At 43.9% G+C, this 12,500-nt stretch overlaps 1 long non-coding RNA gene across 1 annotated transcript in view; it reads right to left on the reverse strand.

Moving 5' to 3' along the window:
- LOC120033692 overlaps positions 1 to 3,052 on the reverse strand; it is an 11,086-nt gene extending 8,034 nt beyond the window's left edge. The window contains exons 1-2 of the long non-coding RNA XR_005473983.1: positions 2,850 to 3,052; positions 790 to 917 (exon numbers count right to left, since the gene is read on the reverse strand). This is a non-coding gene — a long non-coding RNA (uncharacterized LOC120033692). The remainder of the gene's footprint in view (positions 1 to 789; positions 918 to 2,849) is intronic.
- Between the last annotated feature and the right edge of the window lie 9,448 nt (positions 3,053 to 12,500).

Consider the following 12,500-nt stretch of genomic DNA (forward strand, 5'->3'; position numbering starts at 1 on the left):
AATTGATTCAGACCAAACAGGTTGCTGCTCAGAATGTGTGTGTCTGTGTGTGTGTGTGTGTGTGTGTGTGTGTGTGTGTGTGTGTGTGTGTGTGTGTGTGTGTGTGCGCGCGCGCGAGAGTACAGGCTGTACTAAATACATTTTAACGGCAGTCAAAATCTATTTCTCCTCCCGGGTGGCGCAGTGGTCTAGAGCACTGCATCGCAGTGCTAGCTGCGCCACCAGAGTCTCTGGGTTCGCGCCCAGGCTCTGTCGCAGCCGGCCGCGACCGGGAGGTCCGTGGGGCGACGCACAATTGGCTTAGCGCGTCGTCCGGGTTAGGGAGGGTTTGGCCGGTAGGGATATCCTTGTTCATCGCGCTCCAGCGACTCCTGTGCGGGCGGGCGCAGTGCGCGCTAACCGAGGGGGGCGGGTGCACGGTGTTTCCTCCGAACACATTGGTGCGGCTGGCTTCCGGGTTGGAGGCGCGCTGTGTTAAGAAGCAGTGCGGCTTGGTTGGGTTGTGCTTCGGAGGACGCATGGCTTTCGACCTTCGTCTCTCCCGAGCCCGTACGGGAGTTGTAGCGATGAGACAAGATAGTAAATTACTAGCGATTGGATACCACGAAAATTGGGGGAGAAAAGGGGATACATTTTTTCAAAAAAAAAAAAAAAATCTATTTCTCCTCCCCTTACAGAGAGATTCAATTAAAAGTCCAAACATTCTTCATAAGGTGAGCTGGGAGATGAGAGTGATCATAGTAAAATATAGAGCCATCCTCACATGAACTGAGTGTGTGTGTGTGTTACCTGTTTGTACTCTGACTCTCGTCCAACCAGCACCTGCAGGATGTAGTTGACACGGTCGCCTCTCATTGGTGGAATGGCCTCCCAGGTGACCTCACACACATTCCCTTCCAGCTGGTGCACTCTGGGAGCTGTAGGCAAAGTGTTAAACAAATCAAAATATATTTTAGATGTTAGATTCTTCAAACAGGACACATTGTCACAAACAATAAACACACGGAAACCACAGGCGACTGAAGGCACCTTGATTTGGGAGGATGACTCATGGTAGTGGAATAAATGGAATGGTATCAAACACGTCCAACACATGGTTCCCATGTGGTTGATATACAGTTGAAGTAAGAAGTTTACATACACCTTCGCCAAATACATTTAAACTCAGTTTTTCACAATTCCTGACATTTAATCCTAGTAAAGATTCCCTGTCTTAGGTCAGTTAGGATGACCACTTTATTTTAAGAATGTGAAATGTCAAAATAATAGTAGAGTGATTAATTTATTTCAGCTTTTATTTCTTTCATCACATTCCCAGTGGGTCAGAAGTTTAAATACACTCAAATAGTATTCGGTAGCATTGCCTTTAAATTGTTTAACTTGGGCCAAACGTTTCAGGTAGCCTTTCACAAGCTTCCCACAAGAAGTTGGGTGAATTCTGGCCCATTCCTCCTGACAGAGCTGGTGTAACTGAGTCAGGTTTGTAGGCCTCCTTGCTTGCACACGCTTTTTCAGTTCTGCCCACAATTTTTCTATGGGATTGGGGTCAGGGCTTTGTGATGGCCACTCCAATACCTTGACTTTGTTGTCCTTAAGCCATTTTGCCACAACTTTGGAAGTATGCTTGGGGTCATTGTCCATTTGGAAGACCATTGCGACCAAGCTTTAACTTCCTGACTGATGTCTTGAGATGTTGCTTCAATATATCCACATAATTTTCCTCCCTCATGATGCCATTTATTTTGTGAAGTGCACCAGTCCCTCCTGCAGCATAGCACCCCCACAACATGATGCTGCCACCCCCGTGCTTCACGGTTAGGATGGTGTTCTTCGGCTTGCAAGCCTCCGCCTTTTTCCTCCAAACATAACGATGGTCTTTATGGCCAAACAGTTCTATTTTTGTTTCATCAGACCAGAGGACATTTCTCCAAAAAGTACGATCTTTGTCCCCATGTGCAGTTGCAAACTGTAGTCTGGCTTTTTTATGGCGGTTTTGGGGCAGTGGCTTCTTCCTTGCTGAGCGGCCTTTCAGGATATGTCGATATAGGACTCATTTTACTGTGAATATAGATACTTTTGTACCTGTTTCCTCCAGCATCTTCACAATGTCCTTTGCTGTTGTTCTGGGATTGATTTGCACTTTTCGCGTTCATCTCTAGGAGACAGAACGCGTCTCCTTCCTGAGCGGTATGACGGTTGCGTGGTCCCATGGTGTTCATACTTGCGTACTATTGTTTGTACAGATGAACATGGTACCTTCAGGCGTTTGGAAATTGCTCCCAAGAATGAACCAGACTTGTGGAGGTCCACCATTTTTTACCCTGAGGTCTTGGCTGATTTATTTTGATTTTCCCATGATGTCAAGCAAAGAGGCACTGAGTTTGAAGGTAGGCCTTGAAATACATCCACAGGTACACCTTAAATTGACTCAAATGATGTCAATTAGCCTATCAGAAGCGTTTAAAGCAATGACATCATTTTCTGGAATTTTCCAAGCTGTTTAAAGGCACAGTCAACCTAGTGTATGTAAACTTCTGACCCACTGGAATTGTGATACAGTGAATAATAAGTGAAATAATTTGTCTGTAAACAATTGTTGGAAGAATTACTTGTGTCATGCACAAAGTAGATGTCCTAACCAACTTGCCAAAACTATAGTTTGTTAACAAGAAATTTGTGGAGTGGTTGAAAAACGAGTTTTAATGACTCCAACCTAAGTGTATGTAAACTTCCCACTTCAACTGTATCATTCCACTCACTCCATTCCAGCCATTATTATGAGCCGTCCTCCCGTCAACAGCCTCCTGTGACGGAAACCCACGCACCGTCAGACAGACACACACCCTTACCTTTGAGTGCGGAGGGTACAGTCTTGGTGGTAGAGAAGGTATGCGTGTCTGAGAAGGGTCCCTCCCCTGCGTCACTACATGCCTGGATCCTGAACCGGTAACTAGTGGACTCTGTCAGGCGCTGCACCTTGTAAGTATGACTGGGACCTCTGTAGATACACACAAACCTGGACAGAAAGACAAGGTTGAGAGGTTAGGAGAGAGCGAGAGGAAGAGAGAGGAAGAGAGAGAACGAGAGAAGAAGAGAGAGAACGAGAAAGGAATAGAGTGAAAGAGAGAAAGAGAGAAAAAGAAAAGGAGAGAGAGAGAAAGAAAGGGAGAGATAGAGAGAGAGGAAGAGAGATAGAGAGAGGAAGAGAGAGAGAGAGGGAGAGAGAGAGAGATGGAGAGATAGAGAGAGAGAGAGAGATGGAGAGATAGAGAGAGAGATGGAGAGATAGAGAGATAGCGAGAGAGAGGAAGAGAGAGGAAAAGAGAGAACAATAAGGAGTCCAATAAAATGATGAAAGCACACTCTCATAAGAGAGAAGGCAGTGGAAAGAGGTAGATGGGTAGGGAGGGAGGGAGGGAGGGAGGAGGGAGGGAGGGAGGAGGGAGGGAGGGAGGGAGGGAGGGAGGGAGGGAGGGAGGGAGGGAGGGAGAGCTTCGCTAGGCTAGAGGATATAGAAGTGTCTGAGAGTGACAGAGACATATGGTAGGGGCCTTTATGGTAGGGGAGTGATGTGCACAGCACGCACGCACGCACGCACGCACGCACGCACGCACGCACGCACGCACGCACGCACGCACGCACGCACGCACGCACACACACACACACACTTCTTTTAGGGTATATCAACTGTTGTTATGTTCTCTTTATTGCATAAATGCAGTAGGACCAGTTAATCCGGTGAACAGGACAAGTCTCTGCCCAACGAAACATTCTGTTTATACTCTCAGGACATTTCCATAATCATCAGTGCTGGCAGACCATGTGTGTGTGTGTGTGTGTGTGTGTGTGTGTGTGTGTGTGTGTGTGTGTGTGTGTGTGTATGTGTGTGTGTGTGTGTGTGTGTGTGTGTGTGTGTAAATGATGAGTTATGACCCAGGGTTGTTTTGACAAGGCGGTTTGGCACAACCAGCGCCTAACAATTAACACACCACTTAGCCTGAAATACACAACACACACTCTGATGACATTACATAGCAGGTACACAACACACACTCTGAGAACATTACATAGCAGGTACACAACACACACTCTGAGAACATTACATAGCAGGTACACAACACACACTCTGAGAACATTACATAGCAGGTACACAACACACACTCTGATGACATTACATAGCAGGTACACAACACACACTCTGAGAACATTACATAGCAGGTACACAACACACACTCTGAGAACATTAATAGCAGGTACACAACACACACTCTGAGAACATTACATAGCAGTGCACAACACACACTCTGAGAACATTACATAGCAGGTACACAACACACACTCTGATGACATTACATAGCAGGTACACAACACACACTCTGATGACATTACATAGCAGGTACACAACACACAACTCTGATGACATTACATAGCGGTACACAACACACACTCTGAGACATTACATAGCAGGTACACAACACACACTCTGAGAACATTACATAGCAGGTACACCAACACACACTCTGATGACATTACATAGCAGGTACACAACACACACTCTGAGAACATTACATAGCAGGTACACAACACACACTCTGAGAACATTACATAGCAGGTACACAACACACACTCTGAGACATTACATGCAGTACCACAACACACACTCTGATGACATTACATAGCAGGTACACAACACACACTTGAGAACATTACATAGCAGGTACACACACACACACTCTGAGAACATTACATAGCAGGTACACAACACACACTCTGAGAACATTACATAGCAGGTACACAACACACACTCTGAGAAACATTACATAGCAGGTACACAAACACACACTCTGAGAACATTACATAGCAGGTACACAACACACACTCTGAGACATTACATAGCAGGTACACAAACACACACTCTGAGAACATTACATAGCAGGTACACAACAACACTCTGATGAACATTACATAGCAGGTACACACAACACACTCTGAGAACATACATAGAGGTACAACACACACTTGAGACATTACATAGCAGGTACACAACACACACTCTGAGAACATTACATAGCAGGTACACAACACACACTCTGAGAACATTACATAGCAGGTACACAACACACACTCTGAGAACATTACATAGCAGGTACACAACACACACTCTGAGAACATTACATAGCAGGTACACAACACACACTCTGAGAACATTACATAGCAGGTACACAACACACACTCTGAGACATTACATAGCAGGTACACAACAACACTCTGAGAACATTACATAGCAGGTACACAACACACACTCTGATGACATTACATAGCAGGTACACAACACACACTCTGATGACATTACATAGCAGGTACACAACACACACTCTGAGAACATTACAGCAGGTACACAACACACACTCTGTGACATTACATAGCAGGTACACAACACACACTCTGAGAACATTACATAGCAGGTACACAACACACACTCTGATGACATTACATAGCAGGTACACACACCACTCTGAGAACATTACATAGCAGGTACACAACACACACTCTGAAACATTACATAGCAGGTACACAACACACACTCTGAGAACATTACATAGCAGGTACACAACACACACTCTGAGAAAATTACATAGCAGGTACACAACACACACTTGAGACATTACATAGCAGGTACACAACACACTCTGAGAACATTACATAGCAGGTACACAACACACACTCTGATGACATTACATAGCAGGTACACAACACACACTCTGAGAACATACATGCAGGTACACAACACACACTCTGAGAACATGACATAGCAGGTACACAACACACACTCTGATGACATTACATAGCAGGTACACAACACACACTCTGATGACATTACATAGCAGGTACACAACACACACTCTGATGACATTACATAGCAGGTACACAACACACACTCTGAGAACATTACATAGCAGGTACACAACACACACTCTGATGACATTACATAGCAGGTACACAACACACACTCTGAGAACATTACATAGCAGGTACACAACACACACTCTGAGAACATTACATAGCAGGTACACAACACACACTCTGATGACATTACATAGCAGGTACACAACACACACTCTGATGACATTACATAGCAGGTACACAACACACACTCTGAGAACATTACATAGCAGGTACACAACACACACTCTGATGACATTACATAGCAGGTACACAACACACACTCTGATGACATTACATAGCAGGTACACAACACACACTCTGATGACATTACATAGCAGGTACACAACACACACTCTGAGAAACATTACATAGCAGGTACACAACACACACCTGATGACATTACATAGCAGTACACAACACACACTGAGAACATTACATAGCAGGTACACAACACACACTCTGATGACATTACATAGCAGGTACACAACACACACTCTGATGACATTACATAGCAGGTACACAACACACACTCTGAGAACATTACATAGCAGGTACACAACACACACTCTGAGAACATTACATAGCGGTACACAACACACACTCTGAGAACATTACATAGCAGGTACACAACACACACTCTGAGAACATTACATAGCAGGTACACAACACACACTCTGATGACATTACATAGCAGGTACACAACACACACTCTGAGAACATTACATAGCAGGTACACAAACACACTCTGATGACATACATAGACACACACACTCTGAGACATACACAGACACAACACACTCTGATGACATTACATAGCAGGTACACAACACACACTCTGAGAACATTACATAGCAGGTACACCCCCATGAAAAGCCTAACAAAACACCAGCACCACGTATGATGGGATACAAAATGCAGATTCTCTCTCTCTCTCTCTCTCTCTCTCTCTCTCTCTCTCTCTCTCTCTCTCTCTCTCTCTCTCTCTCTCTCTCTCTCTCTCTCTCTCTCTCTCTCTCTCTATGTAGGAGGAAGGGTGGCTACACGCTGCGAGCTTCAAATGGACAAAAATAAAATCAGTGAGAGACAGGTGTGGAAACATGAGGATAAGAAGAGAGAGGGGGTGTAGTTCTTTCACTGCATCTTACAGAGAGGGAGGAGAGGACAGACAGACAGACAGACAGACAGACAGGTGTCGGGACACCGCATGAGTTTGAGAAGGTCATTGTAGAAATGAAAACAATATTTGCTGTTTGGTCATTCAGTCTTTGTTTACTGCCAATAATACTGTCCTCCTCTCTCCTCATCCCCCCCTCTCGCTCTGCCCCTCTTCTCCTGCCCCCCAACTATCTCTCTCTCTCTCCCACTGCCCCTTTTCTCCTGCTCCTCTCTCTCTCTCTCTCTCTCTGGCCAGGTTTGTCTCTAATAGTGTCTGTGTATCTGGTTACCATAGCAATCTGTCAATTACAGAGATTCCAGGTAATTCAGCCCTAATACTGTCTGTTTAGGAGCGGCAGGGGAGAAGAGGGACTAGGAAAATGTGAGGAGGGTAGAGGAGAGGGGGTGTCCAATACTGCCAGTTAAATCCATTTAGCTCTGATGATGCCCTTTCTACCCTGCAGAGACACATGCAGAGAGAGAGAGGAGGTGTATGTAATGTAGTATTTAACTCTCTCTCTCTCTCTAAAGGTAGGCCAGGCCAGTGTGTGTATGTAATGTAGTATTTAACTCTCTCTCTCTAAAGGTAGGCCAGGCCAGTGTGTGTATGTAAGTAGTATTTAACTCTCTCTCTCTCTAAAGGTAGGCCAGGGCCAGTGTGTGTATGTAATGTAGTATTTAACTCTCTCTCTCTCTAAAGGTAGGCCAGGCCAGTGTGTGTATGTAATGTAGTATTTAACTCTCTCTCTCTCTAAAGGTAGGCCAGGCCAGTGTGTGTATGTAATGTAGTATTTAACTCTCTCTCTCTCTAAAGGTAGGCCAGGCCAGTGTGTGTATGTAATGTAGTATTTAACTCTCTCTCTCTCTAAAGGTAGGCCAGGCCTAGTGTGTGTATGTAATGTAGTATTTAACTCTCTCTCTCTCTCTAAAGGTAGGCCAGGCCAGTGTGTGTATGTAATGTAGTATTTAACTCTCTCTCTCTAAAGGTAGGCCAGGCCAGTGTGTGTATGTAATGTAGTATTTAACACTCTCTCTCTCTCTAAAGGTAGGCCAGGCCAGTGTGTGTATGTAATGTAGTATTTAACTCTCTCTCTCTCTAAAGGTAGGCCAGGCCAGTGTGTGTATGTAATGTAGTATTTAACTCTCTCTCTCTCTAAAGGTAGGCCAGGCCAGTGTGTGTATGTAATGTAGTATTTAACTCCTCTCTCTCTCTAAAGGTAGGCCAGGCCAGTGTGTGTATGTAATGTAGTATTTAACTCTCTCTCTCTCTAAAGGTAGCCAGGCCAGTGTGTGTAGTAATGTAGTATTTAACTCTCTCTCTCTCTAAAGGTAGGCCAGGCCAGTGTGTGTATGTAATGTAGTATTTAACTCTCTCTCTCTCTAAAGGTAGGCCAGGCCAGTGTGTGTATGTAATGTAGTATTTAACTCTCTCTCTCTCTAAAGGTAGGCCAGGCCAGTGTGTGTATGTAATGTAGTATTTAACTCTCTCTCTCTCTAAAGGTAGGCCAGGCCAGTGTGTGTATGTAATGTAGTATTTAACTCCTCTCTCTCTCTAAAGGTAGGCCAGGCCAGTGTGTGTATGTAATGTAGTATTTAACTCTCTCTCTCCTCTAAAGGTAGCGCCAGGCCAGTGTGTGTATGTAATGTAGTATTTAACTCTCTCTCTCTCTAAAGGTAGGCCAGGCCAGTGTGTGTATGTAATGTAGTATTTAACTCTCTCTCTCTCTAAAGGTAGGCCAGGCCAGTGTGTGTATGTAATGTAGTATTTAACTCTCTCTCTCTAAAGGTAGGCCAGGCCAGTGTGTGTATGTAATGTAGTATTTAACCCTCTCTCTCTCTAAAGGTAGGCCAGGCCAGTGTGTGTATGTAATGTAGTATTTAACTCTCTCTCTCTAAAGGTAGGCCAGGCCAGTGTGTGTATGTAATGTAGTATTTAACTCTCTCTCTCTAAAGGTAGGCCAGGCCAGTGTGTGTATGTAATGTAGTATTTAACTCTCTCTCTCTAAAGGTAGGCCAGGCCAGTGTGTGTATGTAATGTAGTATTTAACTCTCTCTCTCTCTAAGGTAGGCCAGGCCAGTGTGTGTATGTAATGTAGTATTTAACTCTCTCTCTCTCTAAAGGTAGGCCAGGCCAGTGTGTGTATGTAATGTAGTATTTAACTCTCTCTCTCTCTAAAGGTAGGCCAGGGCCAGTGTGTGTATGTAATGTAGTATTTAACTCTCTCTCTCTCTAAAGGTAGGCCAGGCCAGTGTGTGTATGTAATGTAGTATTTAACTCTCTCTCTCTCTAAAGGTAGGTCAGGCCAGTGTGTGTATGTAATGTAGTATTTACCTCTCTCTCTCTAAAGGTAGGCCAGGCCAGTGTGTGTATGTAATGTAGTATTTAACTCTCTCTCTCTCTAAAGGTAGGCCAGGCCAGTGTGTGTATGTAATGTAGTATTTAACTCTCTCTCTCTCTCTAAAGGTAGGCCAGGCCAGGTGTGTGTATGTAATGTAGTATTTAACTCTCTCTCTCTAAAGGTAGGCCAGCCAGTGTGTGTATGTAATGTAGTATTTAACTCTCTCTCTCTCTAAAGGTAGGCCAGGCCAGTGTGTGTATGTAATGTAGTATTTAACTCTCCTCTCTCTCTAAAAGGTAGGCCAGGCCCAGTGTGTGTATTAATGTAGTATTTAACTCTCTCTCTCTCTAAAGGTAGGCCAGGCCAGTGTGTGTATGTAATGTAGTATTTAACTCTCTCTCTCTCTAAAGGTAGGCCAGGCCAGTGTGTGTATGTAATGTAGTATTTAACTCTCTCTCTCTCTAAAGGTAGGCCAGGCCAGTGTGTGTATGTAATGTAGTATTTAACTCTCTCTCTCTCTCTAAAGGTAGGCCAGGCCAGTGTGTGTATGTAATGTAGTATTTAACTCTCTCTCTCTCTAAAGGTAGGCCAGGCCAGTGTGTGTATGTAATGTAGTATTTAACTCTCTCTCTCTCTCTAAAGGTAGGCCAGGCCAGTGTGTGTATGTAATGTAGTATTTAACTCTCTCTCTCTCTAAAGGTAGGCCAGGCCAGTGTGTGTATGTAATGTAGTATTTAACTCTCTCTCTCTCTAAAGGTAGGCCAGGCCAGTGTGTGTATGTAATGTAGTATTTAACTCTCTCTCTCTCTAAAGGTAGGCCAGGCCAGTGTGTGTATGTAATGTAGTATTTAACTCTCTCTCTCTCTAAAGGTAGGCCAGGCCAGTGTGTGTATGTAATGTAGTATTTAACTCTCTCTCTCTCTAAAGGTAGGCCAGGCCAGTGTGTGTATGTAATGTAGTATTTAACTCTCTCTCTCTCTAAAGGTAGGCCAGGCCAGTGTGTGTATGTAATGTAGTATTTAACTCTCTCTCTCTCTCTAAAGGTAGGCCAGGCCAGTGTGTGTATGTAATGTAGTATTTAACTCTCTCTCTCTCTAAAGGTAGGCCAGGCCAGTGTGTGTATGTAATGTAGTATTTAACTCTCTCTCTCTCTAAAGGTAGGCCAGGCCAGTGTGTGTATGTAATGTAGTATTTAACTCTCTCTCTCTCTAAAGGTAGGCCAGGCCAGTGTGTGTATGTAATGTAGTATTTAACTCTCTCTCTCTCTAAAGGTAGGCCAGGCCAGTGTGTGTATGTAATGTAGTATTTAACTCTCTCTCTCTCTAAAGGTAGGCCAGGCCAGTGTGTGTATGTAATGTAGTATTTAACTCTCTCTCTCTCTAAAGGTAGGCCAGGCCAGTGTGTGTATGTAATGTAGTATTTAACTCTCTCTCTCTCTAAAGGTAGGCCAGGCCAGTGTGTGTATGTAATGTAGTATTTAACTCTCTCTCTCTAAAGGTAGGCCAGGCCAGTGTGTGTATGTAATGTAGTATTTAACTCTCTCTCTCTCTAAAGGTAGGCCAGGCCAGTGTGTGTATGTAATGTAGTATTTAACTCTCTCTCTCTCTAAAGGTAGGCCAGGCCAGTGTGTGTATGTAATGTAGTATTTCTCTCTCTCTCTCTAAAGGTAGGCCAGGCCAGTGTGTGTATGTAATGTAGTATTTAACTCTCTCTCTCTAAAGGTAGGCCAGGCCAGTGTGTGTATGTAATGTAGTATTTAACTCTCTCTCTCTAAAGGTAGGCCAGGCCAGTGTGTGTATGTAATGTAGTATTTAACTCTCTCTCTCTCTAAAGGTAGGCCAGGCCAGTGTGTGTATGTAATGTAGTATTTAACTCTCTCTCTCTCTCTAAAGGTAGGCCAGGCCAGTGTGTGTATGTAATGTAGTATTTAACTCTCTCTCTCTCTAAAGGTAGGCCAGGCCAGTGTGTGTATGTAATGTAGTATTTAACTCTCTCTCTCTCTAAAGGTAGGCCAGGCCAGTGTGTGTATGTAATGTAGTATTTAACTCTCTCTCTCTCTAAAGGTAGGCCAGGCCAGTGTGTGTATGTAATGTAGTATTTAACTCTCTCTCTCTAAAGGTAGGCCAGGCCAGTGTGTGTATGTAATGTAGTATTTAACTCTCTCTCTCTCTAAAGGTAGGCCAGGCCAGTGTGTGTATGTAATGTAGTATTTAACTCTCTCTCTCTCTAAAGGTAGGCCAGGCCAGTGTGTGTATGTAATGTAGTATTAACTCTCTCTCTCTCTAAAGGTAGGCCAGTGTGTGTATGTAATGTAGTATTTAACTCTCTCTCTCTCTAAAGGTAGGCCAGGCCAGTGTGTGTATGTAATGTAGTATTTAACTCTCTCTCTCTCTAAAGGTAGGCCAGGCCAGTGTGTGTATGTAATGTAGTATTTAACTCTCTCTCTCTCTAAAGGTAGGCCAGGCCAGTGTGTGTATGTAATGTAGTATTTAACTCTCCTCTCTCTCTAAAGGTAGGCCAGGCCAGTGTTGTATGTAATGTAGTATTTAACTCTCTCTCTCTCTAAAGGTAGGCCAGGCCAGTGTGTGTATGTAATGTAGTATTTAAACTCTCTCTCTCTCTAAAGGTAGGCCAGGCAGTGTGTGTATGTAATGTAGTATTTAACTCTCTCTCTCTCTCTAAAGGTAGGCCAGGCCAGTGTGTGTATGTAATGTAGTATTTAACTCTCTCTCTCTCTAAAGGTAGGCCAGGCCAGTGTGTGTATGTAATGTAGTATTTAACTCTCTCTCTCTCTAAAGGTAGGCCAGGCCAGTGTGTGTATGTAATGTAGTATTTAACTCTCTCTCTCTCTAAAGGTAGGCCAGGCCAGTGTGTGTATGTAATGTAGTATTTAACTCTCTCTCTCTCTAAAGGTAGGCCAGGCCAGTGTGTGTATGTAATGTAGTATTTAACTCTCTCTCTCTCTAAAGGTAGGCCAGGCCAGTGTGTGTATGTAATGTAGTATTTAACTCTCTCTCTCTCTAAAGGTAGGCCAGGCCAGTGTGTGTATGTAATGTAGTA

This window comes from Salvelinus namaycush, chromosome 40 (assembly GCF_016432855.1).
Source record: "Salvelinus namaycush isolate Seneca chromosome 40, SaNama_1.0, whole genome shotgun sequence".
NCBI classification, from domain to species: Eukaryota; Metazoa; Chordata; class Actinopteri; order Salmoniformes; family Salmonidae; genus Salvelinus; species Salvelinus namaycush.